The sequence below is a fragment of the Mus musculus genome, chromosome 2 (genome assembly GCF_000001635.26).
Source record: "Mus musculus strain C57BL/6J chromosome 2, GRCm38.p6 C57BL/6J".
NCBI classification, from domain to species: domain Eukaryota; kingdom Metazoa; phylum Chordata; class Mammalia; order Rodentia; family Muridae; genus Mus; species Mus musculus.
Genome location: NC_000068.7, coordinates 74,579,040 through 74,594,430, shown reverse-complemented (window position 1 = coordinate 74,594,430; position 15,391 = coordinate 74,579,040). Strand labels below are relative to the sequence as shown.

At 39.7% G+C, this 15,391-nt stretch overlaps 1 protein-coding gene, 1 long non-coding RNA gene and 1 pseudogene across 3 annotated transcripts in view; 2 read left to right on the top strand and 1 right to left on the bottom strand.

Annotated features, from left to right (window-relative positions):
- On the top strand, positions 2,516-3,072 carry Mrpl23-ps1 (mitichondrial ribosomal protein L23, pseudogene 1; annotated as a pseudogene).
- 4930445N08Rik (RIKEN cDNA 4930445N08 gene) lies at positions 9,957-15,387 on the bottom strand. Its single transcript, NR_166470.1, has 2 exons — positions 15,307-15,387; positions 9,957-10,150 (listed from the first exon to the last, which is right to left on the bottom strand). It is a non-coding gene; the product is annotated as an RIKEN cDNA 4930445N08 gene (long non-coding RNA).
- Positions 14,973-15,391, top strand: part of Lnpk (lunapark, ER junction formation factor) — a 64,623-nt gene continuing 64,204 nt past the window's right edge. The window contains exon 1 of one of the 2 annotated variants that reach the window (XM_030252057.1): positions 14,973-15,116. The gene's annotated coding sequence lies outside the window, so the exon portion shown is untranslated. The remainder of the gene's footprint in view (positions 15,117-15,391) is intronic. The other variant, XM_006500145.4, reaches the window with a different exon arrangement.

Below are 15,391 nucleotides of genomic sequence, written 5' to 3'. Positions count from 1 at the left end.
ACTGTGCACATGAAAAGCCTGGGAGCCCAACACTGTCTTCTTCTCTCCCTCTCTTGTTTGCTTGCTACCATGAGGTAAGGTAAGCAGATTCTTCTACCAAACACTCTTACTGTGATTCACCTTCTTGTCATAGGCTTAAAGTTATACACCAAGATAGTACTGCAGAGTGGAGCACATTACCTCTTACAAGTGTTCATTCCCCCATGGAGAGGAGTGTAGAACTACAGTTGTCACCTTTTCTCTAACCTAAATCTAATCCAGAACAAAATATAATGATGATAATGATTACAACAACAACTCTTAACATGAAGGGCAAGAAGAGATTTCTGAAATAGGAAACAGATATTACTAATCATAAAGGAAAAGACTGATACATTGACTTCATTAAGAACTTTTTCCCAGTAGGGCAGTGGTAGCATACATTTTTTTTTCTAATATATTTCATACTTTTTTATTAGGTACTTTCTTTATTTACATTTCAAATGCTATTCCGAAAGTTCCCTATACCCTCCCCCTGCCCTGCTCCCCTACCCACCCACTCCTACTTCTTGGCCCTGGCGTTCCCCTATACTGGGACATATAAAGTTTACAATACCAAGGGGCCTCTCTTCCCAGTGATGGCCGACTAGGCCATCTTCAGTAGCATACATCTTTAATCCCAGCACTCAGGAGTCAGAGGCAGGCAGATTAAGGCCAGCCTGATCTACAGAGCAAGTTCCAGGACAACTAGGGCTACACAAAGAAACCTTGTCTCGAAAAACAGTACACACACACACACACACACACACACACACACACACACACTTTTTTTCCCATCAAGGTATTATTAGGAGAGTGAAGAGATAAGCCATTAAGTGGAGAAACCACCTATAACATATAAGCAACATAAGATTTATTCCCTCAGTGTGAAATGCACTAATATAAATCATTAAGAAAACTATCAACATACTATACAAATGGGAAAACACCGAATAGTAATGAAACCTTTGTATGCAGTTGATTGATTTTTCATAAAGACATGCAAGACAGGACATTTCCTTAGTTGGTGTAATACGCTCATTCCATGGGCGAAGAGTGACATATCTGAAACTATCAAGTGTTGCTGAGGGCAGGCCACTGTGTTAGGAGCTGGACTGTTACTCTACACATAACATTTTCTGGTCTTTTGGAAGCAAACTTATTTTTATTCCATTCACACAAAACCAAAAACCAGAGAGTAAGCTATATTTTAACTACACAAAGCAATGGCTTTTATAATATTTACATACTGTCATTGCTCAGCCTGTATCAAATTGATGATGCTTTTAGAATGCATTATCTTATAATGTTTGATTTTCAAAACTATTGCTTGAGCTGCTGGCTTAAGCCTCATAAAAACTATTAAATAAATTTGTCTTGGAATTAGGACAAAATTTCAAACAATATTGGGAAGTGCCTAAATATACTTCTGTCACTTTGTAATAAGTATTTGTCATAGCACTGATTATAATTATAAAAATTCTAATCAACTCTGAAAAAATGTTGAGGCTATCCCATGTATAAAAGATTTAACACAACATATTTATTACATTTAGTCTGTAAATTTTGTCTTTTAATAATTTCTTAGCATGTATTTTGAGATGAAATTTCTTTATGACTTACTATCGGTAAATGATTTGTGTACCTATTCTATATACCTTATATACTCAAAGTTGCATTAAAGTACAGTAGAAAAAAGTAGAAAAAGTTTAAGAATCCCCATTCTAGGTTATGCTTAAATTTATGAACACAAATAATCCTTTACAACAGAATTGTTGATAGCAGTCTAAGTCAAGAAATAGTTTATGTGTTCATTAGCAGTATAAGATGTTACGGTACATTCATGGAATATGGTAATCAGTAGTGGAAGTCAATAAACGAGGGCCGTATCAGCACAGGTTCAGCAAGACTTCCAAGACATGCTAAACAAATTTATAATGCTTACATTTACATAAAATTAAAAACCAGAGATTAAGATATATCATTTAAGGCTGAGTTATTAGGCAGTGAAAGTTTAAAAAATATATATATATATATATATTTAGGTGGGTTGGAGAGATGGTCCAATGGTTTAAGCTGCCCTTCCAGAGAACTCAGCTTCAATTCCCAGCAACCACACAATGTGGCTCACAACCGAAGTGGAAATCCCTGGTTTCTTTAACAGCTTGAGAAGCTGCCTTGTAGGATGGCATTCGATGTTTTTCTGAAAACAGACACTCGAGGGGGCTTCACTGGGCTTCCTTGGGCTTCCTTTGTATACACTTGTAGAGAGACTTTCGCCAAAGAACTTCTTGTGGTATTCCAGCTGATTCTGGCTGCTTTGCTGATTTGCACTGATTTGGCAAAGCCTTGTTTTTGTTGAATCCTGCCACCAACTACTGGTTCATGTTTGATTTTGCTGTTGAATTGGACTGCTGGTATCCAGACAACAAAGAGTGGGATTGTCCCAAGAAACTATTTTTCCAGAGCTGGGGAGATGGCTCAGTAGTTAAGAACACTGACTGAGGAGGTGCGGCTGCCATGGCGCGGAATGTGTTGTACCCCCTTTACCAACTGGGTGGCCCCCAGCTCCGTGTATTTCGAACTAACTTCTTCATTCAGCTGGTGCGGCCTGGTACTGCACAGCCTGAAGATACCGTGCAGTTCCGGATCCCCATGGAGATGACCAGGGTGGACCTTCGGAATTACCTTGAGCAGATTTACAATGTTCCCGTGGCTGCCGTGCGCACACGGGTGCAGCATGGCTCCAACAGGAGGAGGGATCACAAGAATGTGAGGATCAAGAAACCAGACTACAAAGTGGCCTACGTGCAGCTGGCCCATGGGCAGACCTTCACTTTCCCAGATCTTTTTCCAGAGAAGGACCCCCGTTCTCCAGAACCTCTGGAAGAGGAGCTACCCCAGCAGAGGCAAAGCAGCGACCTGAGGTGCCCTGGTATCCCTTCCTGGTTTGGCCTATGACCTATGACAGCAGGATTTGGACCACAGACCCTAGTGAGCACAGTGGTTCTGACAAGCCCAAATAAAAATTCTTTGTGGAGAAAAAAAAAAAAAAAAAAAAAAAAAAAAAAAAAAAAAAAAAAGAACACTGACTGGCCGGGCGTGGTGGCCCACACCTTTAATCCCAGCACTCCGGAGGCAGAGGCAGGTGGATTTCTGAGTTCCAAGCTAGCCTGGTCGACAAAGTGAGTTCCAGGACAGCCAGGGCTATACAGAGAAACCCTGTCTTGAAAAACCAAAAACCAAAAACCGCCCCCCCCCAAAAAAAACAAACAAAAAACCAAAAACACTGGTCTTCCAGAGATCCTGAGTTCAATTCCCAGCAACCATGTGGTGGCTCACAACCATCTGTAAGGGATCTAATGCCCTTTTCTGGTGTGTCTGAGGACAGCTACAGTATACTCATATACCTAAATAAATAAATACATAAATAAATAAATCTTTTTTTAAAATTAGGTATTTTCTTCATTTACATTTCCAATGCTATCCCAAAAGTACCCCATACCCTCCCCCCCAACTCCCCTCCCCACCAACTCCCACTTCTTGGCCCTGGTGTTCCCCTGTACTGAGGCATATAAAGTTTGCAAGACCAATGGGCCTCTCTTTTCAATGATGGTCGACTAGGCCATCTTCTGATACATATGCAGCTAGAGACATGAGGTCTGGGGGGTGGTTAGTTCATATTGTTGTTCCACCTATAGGGTTGCAGACCCCTTTAGCTCCTTGGGTACTGTCTCTAGCTCCTCCACTGGGGGCCCTGTGATCCATCCAATAGCTGACTGTGAGCATCCACTTATGTGTTTGCTAGGCCCTGGCATAGCCTCACTAGAGACAGCGATATCAGGGTCCTTTCAGCAAAATCTTGCTAGCAATGGTGTCAGCATTTAGAGGCTGATTATGGGATGGATCCCTGGGTATGGCAGTCTCTAGACGGTCCATCCTTTTGTCTCAGCTCCAAACTTTGTCTCTGTAACTCCTTCCATGGGTGTTTCATTCCTAATTCTAAAAAGGGGCAAAGTGTCCACACTTTGGTCTTCGTTCTTCTTGAGTTTCATGTGTTTTGCAAATTGTATCCTGTATCTTGGGAAGTCAGTTTCTAGGCTAATATCCACTTATCAGTGAGTTCATATCATGTGAGTTCTTTTGTGATTGGGTTACCTCACTCAGGATGATGCTCTCCAGATCCATCCATTTGCCTAGAAGTTTCATAAATTCGTTCTTTTTAATAGCTGAGTAGTACTCCACTGTGTAAATGTACCACATTTTCTGTATCCATTCCTCTGTTAAGGGACATCTGTGTTCTTTCCAGCTTCTGGCTATTATAAATAAGGCTGCTATGAACATAGTGGAGCATTTGTCCTTCTTACCAGTTGGAACATCTTCTGGATATATGGCCAGGAGAGTTATTGATGGATCCTCTGGTAGTCCTATGTCCAATTTTCTGAGGAACTGCCAGACTGATTTCCAGAGTGGTTGTACAAGCCTGCAATCCCACCAACAATGGAGGAGTATTCCTCTTTCTTCACATCCTAGCCAGCATCTGCTGTCTCCTGAATTTTTGATCTTAGCCATTGTGACTGGTATGAGGTGGAATCTCAGGGTTGTTTTGATTTGCATTTCCCTGATGATTAAGGATGCTGAACATTTTTTTCAGGTGCTTCTCAGCCATTCGGTATTCCTCAGGTGAGAATTCTTTGTTTAGCTCTGAGCCCCATTTTTTAATGGGGTTATTTGATTTTCTGGAGTCCACCTTCTTGAGTTCTTTATATATATTGGATATTAGTCCCCTATCTGATTTAGGATAGGTAAAGATCCTTTCCCAATCTGTTGGTAGCCTTTTTGTCTTATTGACACTATCTTTTGCCTTACAGATGCTTTGCAGTTTTATGAGGTCCCATTTGTCAATTCTCGATCTTACAGCACAAGCCATTGCTGTTCTATTCAGGAAATTTTCCCCTGTACCCATATCTTCAAGGCTTTTCACCACTTTCTTCTCTATAAGTTTCACTGTCTCTGGTCTCATGTGGAGTTCGTTGATCCACTTAGATTTGACCTTAGTACAAGGAGATAGGAATGGATCAATTCAAATTCTTCTGCATGATAACTGCCAGTTGTGCCAGCACCATTTGTTGAAAATGTCTTTTTTCCACTGGATGGTTTTAGCTCCCTTGTCAAAGATCAAGTGACCACAGGTGTGTGGGTTCATTTCTGGGTCTTCAATTCTATTCCATTGGTCTACCTGTCTGTCGATATACCAGTACCATGCAGTTTTTATCACAATTGCTCTGTAGTACAGCTTTAGCTCAGGCATGGTGATTCCACCAGAGGTTCTTTTATCCTGGAGAAGAGTTTTTGCTATCCTAGGTTTTTTGTTATTCCAGATGAATTTGCAAATTGACCTTTCTAATTCATTGAAGAATTGAGTTGGAATTTTGATGGGGATTGCATTGAATCTGTAGATTGCTTTTGGCAAGATAGCCATTTTTACTATATTGATCCTGCCAATCCATGAGCATGGGAGATCTTTCCATCTTCTGAGATCTTCTTTAATTTCATTCTTCAGAGACTTGAAGTTCTTATCATACAGATCTTTCACTTCCTTAGTTAGAGTCATGCCAAGGTATTTTATATTATTTGTGACTATTGTGAAGGGTGTCGCTTCCCTAATTTCTTTCTCAGCCTGTTTATCCTTTGTGTAGAGAAAGGCCATTGACTTGTTTGAGATAATTTATATCCCGCTGCTTCACTGAAGCTGCTTATCAGGTTTAGGAGTTCTCTGGTGGAATTTTTAGGGTCACTTATATATACTATCATATCATCTGCAAAAAGTGATATTTTGACTTCTTCCTTTCGAATTTGTATTCCCTTGATATCCTTTTGTTGTCGAATTGCTCTGGCTAGGACTTCAAGTACTATGTTGAATAGGTAGGGAGAAAGTGGGCAGCCTTGTCTAGTCCCTGATTTTAGTGGGATTGCTTCCAGCTTCTCACCATTTACTTTGATGTTGGCTACTGATTTGCTGTAGTTTGCTTTTATCATGTTTAGGTATGGGCCTCGAATTCCTGATCTTTCCAAGACTTTTATCATGAATGGGTGTTGGATTTTGTCAAATGCTTTCTCTGAGTCTAAGGAGATGATCATGTGGTTTTTGTCTTTGAGTTTGTTTATATAGTGGATTACGTTGATGGATTTCTGTATATTAAACCATCCCTGCATCCCTGGAATGAAACCTACTTGATCATGATGGATGATTGTTTTGATGTGTTCTTGGATTCAGTTAGCAAGAATTTTATTGAGTATTTTTGCATTGATATTCATAAGGGAAATTGGTCTGAAGTTCTCTAACTTTGTTGGGTCTTTCTGTGGTTTAGCTATCAGAGTAATTGTGGCTTCATAGACTGAATTGGGTAGAGTACCTTCTGCTTCTATTTTGTGGAATAGTTTGTGAAGAACTGGAATTAGATCTTCTTTGAAGGTCTGATAGAACTCTGCACTAAACCCATCTGATCCTGGGCTTTTTTTTTTTGGTTGGGAGACTATTAATGACTGCTTCTATTTCTTTAGGGTATATAGGACTGTTTAGATCATTAACCTGATCCTGATTTAACTTTGGTACCTGGAATCTGTCTAGAAATTTGTCCATTTAATCCAGGTTTTCCAGTTTTGTTGAGTATAGCCTTTTTTAGAAGGATCTGATGGTGTTTTGGATTTTGTCAGGATCAGTTGTTATATCTCCGTCTTCATTTCTGATTTTGTTAATTAGGATGCTGTCCCTATGCCCTATAGTGAGTCTAAGGGTTTATCTATCTTGTAGATTTTCTCGAAAAATCAGCTCCTCATTTGGTTGATTCTTTGAATAGTTCTTTTTGTTTCCACTTGGTTTTCCCCCTTGAGTTTGATTATTTCCTGCTGTCTACTCCTCTTGGGTGAATTTGCTTCCTTTTGTTCTAGAGCTTTTAGGTGTGTTGTCAAGCTGCTAGTGTGTGCTCTCCCTATTTTCTTTTTGGAGGCACTCAGACCTATGAGTTTTCCTCTTAGAAATGCTTTCATTGTGTCCCATAAGTTTGGGTATGTTGTGGCTTCATTTTCATTAAACTCTAAAAAGTTCTTAATTTCTTTCTTTATTCCTTCCTTGACCAAGGTATCATTGAGAAGAGTGTTGTTAAGTTTCCACGTGAATGTTGGCTTTCTACTATTTATGTTGTTATTGAAGACCAGCTTTAGTCCATGGTGATCTGATAGGATGCATGGGACAATTTCAATATTTTTGTATATGTTGAGGCCTCTTTTGTGACCAATTATATGGTTAATTTTGGAGAAGGTACCATGAGGTGCTGAGAAGAAGGTATATCCTTTTGTTTTGGGATAAAATGTTCTGTAGATATCTGTTAAATCCATGTTTCATAACCTCTGTTAGTTTCACTGTGTCCCTGTTTAGTTTCTGTTTCCACTATCTGTCCATTGATGAAAGTGGTGTGTTGAAGTCTCCCACTATTATTGTGTGAGGTGCAATGTGTGCTTTGAGCTTTACTAAAGTTTCTTTAATGAATGTTGCTGCCCTTGCATTTGGAGCATAGATATTCAGAATTGAGAGTTCCTCTTGGAAGATTTTACCTTTGATCAGTATGAAGTGCCCCTCCTTGTCTTTTTTGATAACTTTGGGTTGGAAGTTGATTTTATTAGATATTAGAATGGCTACTCCAGCTTGTTTCGTCAGACCATTTGCTTGGAAAATTGTTTTCCAGCCTTTCATTCTGAGGTAGTGTCTGTCTTTTTCCCTGAGATGGGTTTCCTGTAAGCAGCAAAATGTTGGGTCCTGTTTGTGTAGCCAGTCTGTTAGTCTATGTCTTTTTATTGGGAAATTAAGTCCATTGATATTAAGAGATATTAAGGAAAAGTAATTGTTGCTTCCTATTATTTTTGTTGTTAGAGTTGGCATTCTATTCTTGTGGCTGTCTTCTTTTAGGTTTGTTGAAGGATTATTTTCTTTCTTTTTCTAGTTTTTTTTTTCTTTCTCTTATTATCTTTTGAAGGGCCGGATTCGTGGAAAGATAATGTGTGAATTTGGTTTTTGTCGTGGAATACTTTGGTTTCTCCATCTATGGTAATTGAAAATTTGGCTGGGTATACTAGCCTGGGCTGGCATTTGTGTTCTTGTAGTGTCTGTATGATATCTGTCCAGGATCGTCTGGCTTTCATAGTCTCTGGTGAAAAGTCTGGTGTAATTCTGATATTCCTACCTTTATATGTTACTTGATCTTTCCCCCCTGCTTTTAATATTCTATCTTTATTTAGTGTATTTGTTGTTCTGATTATTATGTGTCTGGAGGAATTTCTTTTCTGGTCCAGTCTATTTGGAGTTCTGTAGGCTTCTTGTATGTTCATGGACATCTCCTTTAGGTTTGGGAAGTTTTCTTCTATAATTTTTTTGAAGATATTTGCTGACAGTTTAAGTTGAAAATCTTCATTCACATCTACTCCTATTATCCATAGGTTTGGTCTTCTCATTGTGTTCTGGATTTCCTGGATGTTTTGAGTTAGGATCTTTTTGCATTTTGCATTTTCTTTGATTGTTGTGCCGATGTTTTCTATGGAATCTTCTGCACCTGAGATTCTCTCTTCCATCTCTTGTATTTTGTTGTTGATGCTCACATCTATAGATCCAGATTTCTTTCCTAGGGTTTCTATCTCCAGCGTTGCCTCACTTTGGGTTTTCTTTATTGTGTCTACTTCCCTTTTTAGGTCGAGTATGGTTTTGTTCATTTCCATCACCTGTTTGGATGTGTTTTCCTGTTTTTCTTTAAGGACTTCTACCTGTTTGGTTGTGTTTTCCTGTTTTTCTTTAAGAACTTGTAACTCTTTAGCAGTGTTCTCCTGTATTTCTTTAAGTGAGTTATTAAAGTCATTCTTGATATCCTCTACCATCAACATGAGATATGCTTTTAAATCCGGGTGTAGCTTTTCAGGTGTGTTGGGGTGCCCAGGATTGGCTGAGTTGGGTGTGCTGGGTTCTGATGATGGTGCATGGTCTTGTTTTCTGTTAGTAAGATTCTTATGTTTGTCTTTCGCCATCTGGTAATCTCTGGAGTTAGTTGTTATAGATGTCTCTGGTTAGAGCTTGTTCCTCTTGTGATTCTGTTAGCCTCTATCAGCAGACCTGGGAGACTAGCTCTCTCCTGAGTTTCAATGGTCAGAGCACTCTCTGCATGCAAGCTCTCCTCTTTCAGGGAAGGTGCCCAGATATCTGGCATTTGGACCTGCCTCCTGGCTGTTAGCTTCTGTAGTCCATACTCTCACCTGTGCAGACTAGTCTCGAAGGGATCCAGAAACCAAGATGGCTCTCCCAGGTGCTCCAACAAAGCCCTCCTGGGTGGGGCTGACACCTCTCCTTTGGCAGGGAAGGTGCCCGGATGTCTGGAGCCCGAAATGGGGTCTGCCTCAGAAGCTGTGTGGCTTCTGCCTGTCCCAGAAGCTGTTAGCTTCTGTAGTTACACTCTCACCTATACAGATTAGTCTTGGAGGGATCCGGGAACCAAGATAGCTCCCCCAGGTGCTCCAAAAAAGCCCTTTAAATAAATAATTCTTAAAAATAAAAAAAACCCACTTACTTTTCCTATTAACGTTTTCTCCCCTACTTCTAGACAGTGGGCTAGAGGGGATGTTGAAGCATTTAAGAACCCTAAAGTAGGTTTTGAGAAAAATCTAAACCTACACACAACCGTGGGTAATACCAGTTCTAGGGGACCTGGCTCCTTCACACAGACATGCATGTAGACAAAACACTGTCTTCCTGTCTCATTATTTTCTCCTTGCTTTTCAATTTCCTAGTGGTTCTTGACTGTAGGGTCCAAGACTCTGAATCTTTTAATTAATTTTAAAAATAATTTTAAATTATTCTGAAGGATAGAGCTTCTATGGTTCAAACAGCACCCATGAGGTAAACATTATACCAGTTGTTTATAGTATGTTACAATATAAGCAGAGATTATGTGTGGTATTTCTTTAAGAGTTCATAAAACATACATTTCAAATATCACATGCAGTCCTTGGAACTGTAGTTTTGCAAGGCTAGTGCTCTTGAGTGCTTCTGCATAACCCATGACTGGGTGATAGGACAACCTTCCTGCCATGCCTGCAAATAGGAACAAAGGTAGATCTCACTTCAAGTATTTTTACCTTAGGAAGCCAAGCTTGGTGGATTTTTATTTATCATACAAGTGATGGCTTCTAAGTAAAGAACCAGAACTTCTCTCTTCAGAGTATTCTGTAGCCTAGCTTTCCAGGATTTGGATTGATTTATCATAAAATGAAAAACAAAAAAAACGTTTCTAGTACTGGGGATTAAAACAGTGTTTGGTATTTCTATGAGGTCAGGAATACTTAGCAGTCTAGTGCTCAGGCCAGAGGAAGGCATTATTATTACAAAGGAAAAAATAAAAGTCAACATTCTTTATGAATTTAAATTTGTAAATTCCAAACAAATTATTACCAAATTATATCAACTATGTTAAAAAAAAAGCACACACACACACACACACACACACACAGAAGCACATAGCTAAGCCAGTGAGATTTATTCTCACAGTGCAAGTCTGTTTCATTCCTCAAAAACACTCTAAGTAATCCATTACAGTAATTAACAGTAATGAGGGCAATCATGTGATCAGGAAGATACTAACAAAGCAGAATAGTCATTTAAGAAAAACAAAAACAAAAACAAAATTTTCTTCAAGTTTATGGAGAAAATGTATAGGAATTGATAATATAACTCAGAGATAGATTGCATATTATCATGTTTGAGGCTTAGAATCTTCAACAAAGCAAAACAAATCAAGAAAAAACACAAAAGCAAAAGAATCCAAAATAAGGAGAAATGGCTGTAACTTCTTAACTACATTTTACTTGTCATTTATTTATTTATAGCATATAATGAATGCAACCTAGATCCTAGTACATACTCAGCAAGTGATTGACTAACAAGCTACATTACCAGTATCTCAATAACTGTTTTTTCTTTTATTGAAAAATAGATTTTCTATACAGTATACATTGATTACAATTTCCCTCTCTCCCAGAATCTCCCTACTTCTCATCTCATCTGGAGCCACCTCCCTCCTTTTGTCTCTCATTAGAATACAAACTGGTGGGGCCTGAAGAGATGGCTTATAAAGGGGGGGGGCAGGGAATCCCATCCCCCACCATGCCAGGATCTTCTTTTTATATATATATATATATATATATATTATTAGGTATTTTCCTCATTTACATTTCCAATGCTATCCCAAAAGTCCCCCATAGTCAGGATAGTGTCAGGAGAACAGGTTCAGCTGCTCAGCAGGTAGTGGCATCTTTGGCTGAGGTGGCAGAACAACAGACCTATCTAGGTGGTCTCTTTCACAGTGGTGGAACAGGTCTGAGCCAGCCTGCTCAAGGAGGCTACACAAATCATTAAAAACAAGCACCTAAGGGGTAATAAAATAATATATAAGATAAAACAAAACAAATAAATTAGAGTAGGACACAAACAAAACAAAAACCAAAAACCAGCAGGAAAGACCCAAGAAAAAGCACAAGAAGCAGATATAGACACAGAGACCCACTTGTTGGCACAATCAGGAATCCCATAAAAACACAAACCACGAAGCTATGATACAGAAAGAACCTGTAGGATGAAAGGAGAAAAAAAAAATAATAGAAAAGTAGGAAAAGCCATGACAGGGCAGTCTGAGGCAAGGAATCTTGAAAAGGCACCATTGAGCTCCTTAGTGCAGCCAGCTGCAGTAGTTTGCCCCCAGTGAGAAGAGTCTGTACTTTAGTAAGCGCCTTGGTGAAGTATTTAACTTCCCATGCAGTTAGTCTTTGGCACCAGAGGACCACTGCTTGAACAAACTTAGTGATAAAAAGAATCAACAGTGCTACTTATTAAAAATCCAAGTTTCCATATTGGACAAGCATTTCTAAGGGAAGACTGAAAATTTGGATTTTTAACAAGGGCCCCTGGCTATTCGTGGGGAAACCTGGACACTACTATGGTGACTTCCATGACCAAGCTCGCTCAGTCGGTCAACAGGTTCTCCAGCGCAGGAGTTTGGATTAAAAAGAAAAAAAGAATTAGATAACACTGTGGCATGGGTTCAGTCAATTCTGAGACTGAAGGTGGGTTTATTTTTTCCAATCCGCTTTTATACCACTTTAATTACATGCAGGTGGGAGAGTAGTATAATGAGGAATCAAGCAAGACAACAGTCAAGGAACAAGTAAGACAATAAACACAAAGTCCCGTGATCACGCCAGTGATAAATGTTTCTAAGGATGATCAAGATATCTGAGCCTATGTCTTTGTTCTACCCTAAAGTCAGATTCTTACTTCCTTGTCCGTGGCCAACATCAGGTACCTTCCTGTACTTACTTCTTTGTCATACCCTAAAGTCAGATTCCGTGCCTGGACTGACTTGTCATGGCTAATATCAGATTCCTGCCAAGTGGCACCCCCAAAGGCTCTCCACACTTCCACTTTTAATTTTATGTTCTAAATGTAAAGAACAGAACAAAATATCTGACTTAGATAAGGATGGCTTCATTTGAAAGAAAGGGCCCACTCTGCAGAAAAGGGCCGATTATAAAGTAACACGTTTTTGTCTACCTTAGACCTTTTGGTGCTTCAGACCCATAAATCCAAGTGTTTACACTTCCTTTTGAAGTCATAAAATCATCCTAAACTCTTTCTTCAAGTTAAAATCACCATTTCCCTCTAAGTCTGGCTCTTTTCCAGTGCTCCCTATCTCTCACTGATGGCATTAGCAGTGGGCCCACCAGGACTCTCCAGTGATTTTTCTCTTACCCGAAACCTTGATATGAGTCTGTCACCAAGGTCTCTCACTTTATAATTTGTTCCATTTGCCCTTCTTATTTTTATTTCCTCCCTCTGTCAATTAAACTATGCCTAACTTCACCCATCACTTGTGCATCCTAATTGGTCCAATGTTGGCCAAACTTGTGCTCCCACACCGTAGCTGGAATGATTTTGCTCTGATCTTATCAGACTCCTGTTTTCTCAAGAAAAGGATTAAGTTTTGTTTTTTAGAAAACAAGGCCAAACTGATCTTTTAGTGTGGTGCCCAGTTTCACATTGTATCGCTGTCTCCTTGTCCAGTCACAATGGCCTCCTTTTAGTCTCTTAGGCTTGCAATGCTTGCTTCAAACAAAAGGCCTTTACATAGGACACTCCTTGTGTTTCTTCACGATTGTGTTTCTTATCTTTTGGATCTAATTTGAGTGTGACCTCCTTAAGAAAGCTTACTCTAACACCTCTGGCTAGATTGACAAATTCCCCACCTGTAAGTTTTCATAACACCTAAGAAAATTGAATACCCTCTTCCTAAATTAGTCTTAAAATTCTATCAGCTTGAACAGTTTGTTTCCTCTCTCAAAGTAGTCTCTGGATTTCACTTCTTTAGATGCTGTCCTGTTACGGTTTAGGCTTAGTAGGGAGCCACTCTTGAGGACTTGTTAGAACAGCCGCTCCACTGGCTTTCCCATCATCCCTGGCTGCTGTGATGCCTTCTAACACTGTGAACATAGAACACTTTTTAACTTGTAGTTTTCTTCCCACTCCTGTTGGATGCTTTATTGTAGCTATGGTATGCTTCCTCAGTACTTAACGAAGGGCCTAGTCCATAAATACTCAAAATCATCCTGGAGTCTGCAGTTTAGCAGTATATCCCATGTTTAGTTCTGTTTGTCTTTCCTGCATTGTCCTGTGACACACTTCCTTTTCACTTTCTTCATTTCTTTCATGGTACTGCGGACTAAATCCTGGGCCTTGTATACACTAGATAAGCTTACTACCATCTAGCCATATCCTCGGTGGATATCCTCTCCATTTATAAGACAAATATAAATATAGTGCTGTCTTTAGCACTATACATATTTTTCTACTTTGTTTCCTCACTTGAAAAATACTTGGGAAGATTTGAGAGATGATTTAGACTTTATGTTTCCCTTTCAAACCTGGCTAGGCTAACATTTTTTCTCATGTGATTTCCCTAGAAACTTTTTTTTCAGGATTAGATCTTTTAGAATCTTTGCCTCTAGCTAGCTCTCTTCTCTCTGTCCTGTTTTATTTTTAAACTCCCTGATAGCTCAATGAAAAACCCTAGGACAAGTATTAGCAAGAGTCAAAAACAAAACAAAACACAACAACAACAACAAAAACAAACAAAACTTTCCTGTTCCCTTTAGGAAAGATCTGAGACAAGAGGCAGCACGAGTTTTATGTTCTTAGAAACTACCAAGGCTGGGAAATAAAATGGCTAATTTTCCAAATAAAAACTGGTGAAATGTCTGTTTACTTTCTTCCACATTGGTGAGGCGATACATGGCACACTAAAGTTTAGCTCTCTCCTATTCTTTTAAGTTTACAAAGCTGTAACTGAAGATCTTAGAATTTAGGGGATTATCTTACAAAGTAGATACTATGTCTATGCCTTCTTCTCTGCTGGTGTTGTCAGTGTAAACATAGCATATTATTATATCTATTGCACTTTGAAAATCAGAAACATTTTCTTCCTTAACTAAAGAAGAAAAACCCGTAAAAGTGATTGAACACAGAACATAAAAGCTTTTGTTGAAGTTTCCCTCCTAATTTTGCCTATGGAGCGCCCCCACCCCTCCCATTGAAGTTTTGTTATTGATACTTGCAGTTGACTGGAATACAGCCTTCTTTAGGTCGTTTTCAATTCTTAGGGAAATACAGCACTACTGTTTAAGGGGCCCCAGTTATTCAGAGGTTTTGGAGATTGTTAAGAGTGTAATTTTGGAAAGCTCAGCCTTTGTTGCTACCCCTTAGCTTGAAAAGACCATCCTTATCATTTCAAGTTCTTCTCATGCTGGTGAGATAAGCGCGTAGTCATGAAAGGACCCTTTTTGACGTCCAAGAGCAACAGAAACAAGCCTAAAGCCCTCATGGGGTATGGCCAGGAGGTGTTATGTATGATGTCTGTCTGTCTCTCTCCACTTGCTTGGCTGGGATGGCTTCTGAGCTATGCAATGTAAACTTTTTTGCTGCCTTCTGGATGACAGCTGATCTGGGATCTCAGGTACCCTCTCTTTTCCAGACACACAGGTCTCGACCTTCAACGTCCCTCCCCTTTGTCCTCCCCACTCTTCTCTCGCTCAGAAGGTCTGGGACAATCAGGATCAGTTTCTTTTCTTGGCGAGACTGGGGCGTGGGAGTTGTTCATGAGAAAAGGAGGCAGAACTAGTAAGAGTCAGTCGGAACCGCCCTACCCTGTGGTGCCCCGAGGACCGACAGCCTACACTAGCGCGGAGGATACTCAGCCTAAATCCTCCTGCCACACCCGCCGCTCTGAGG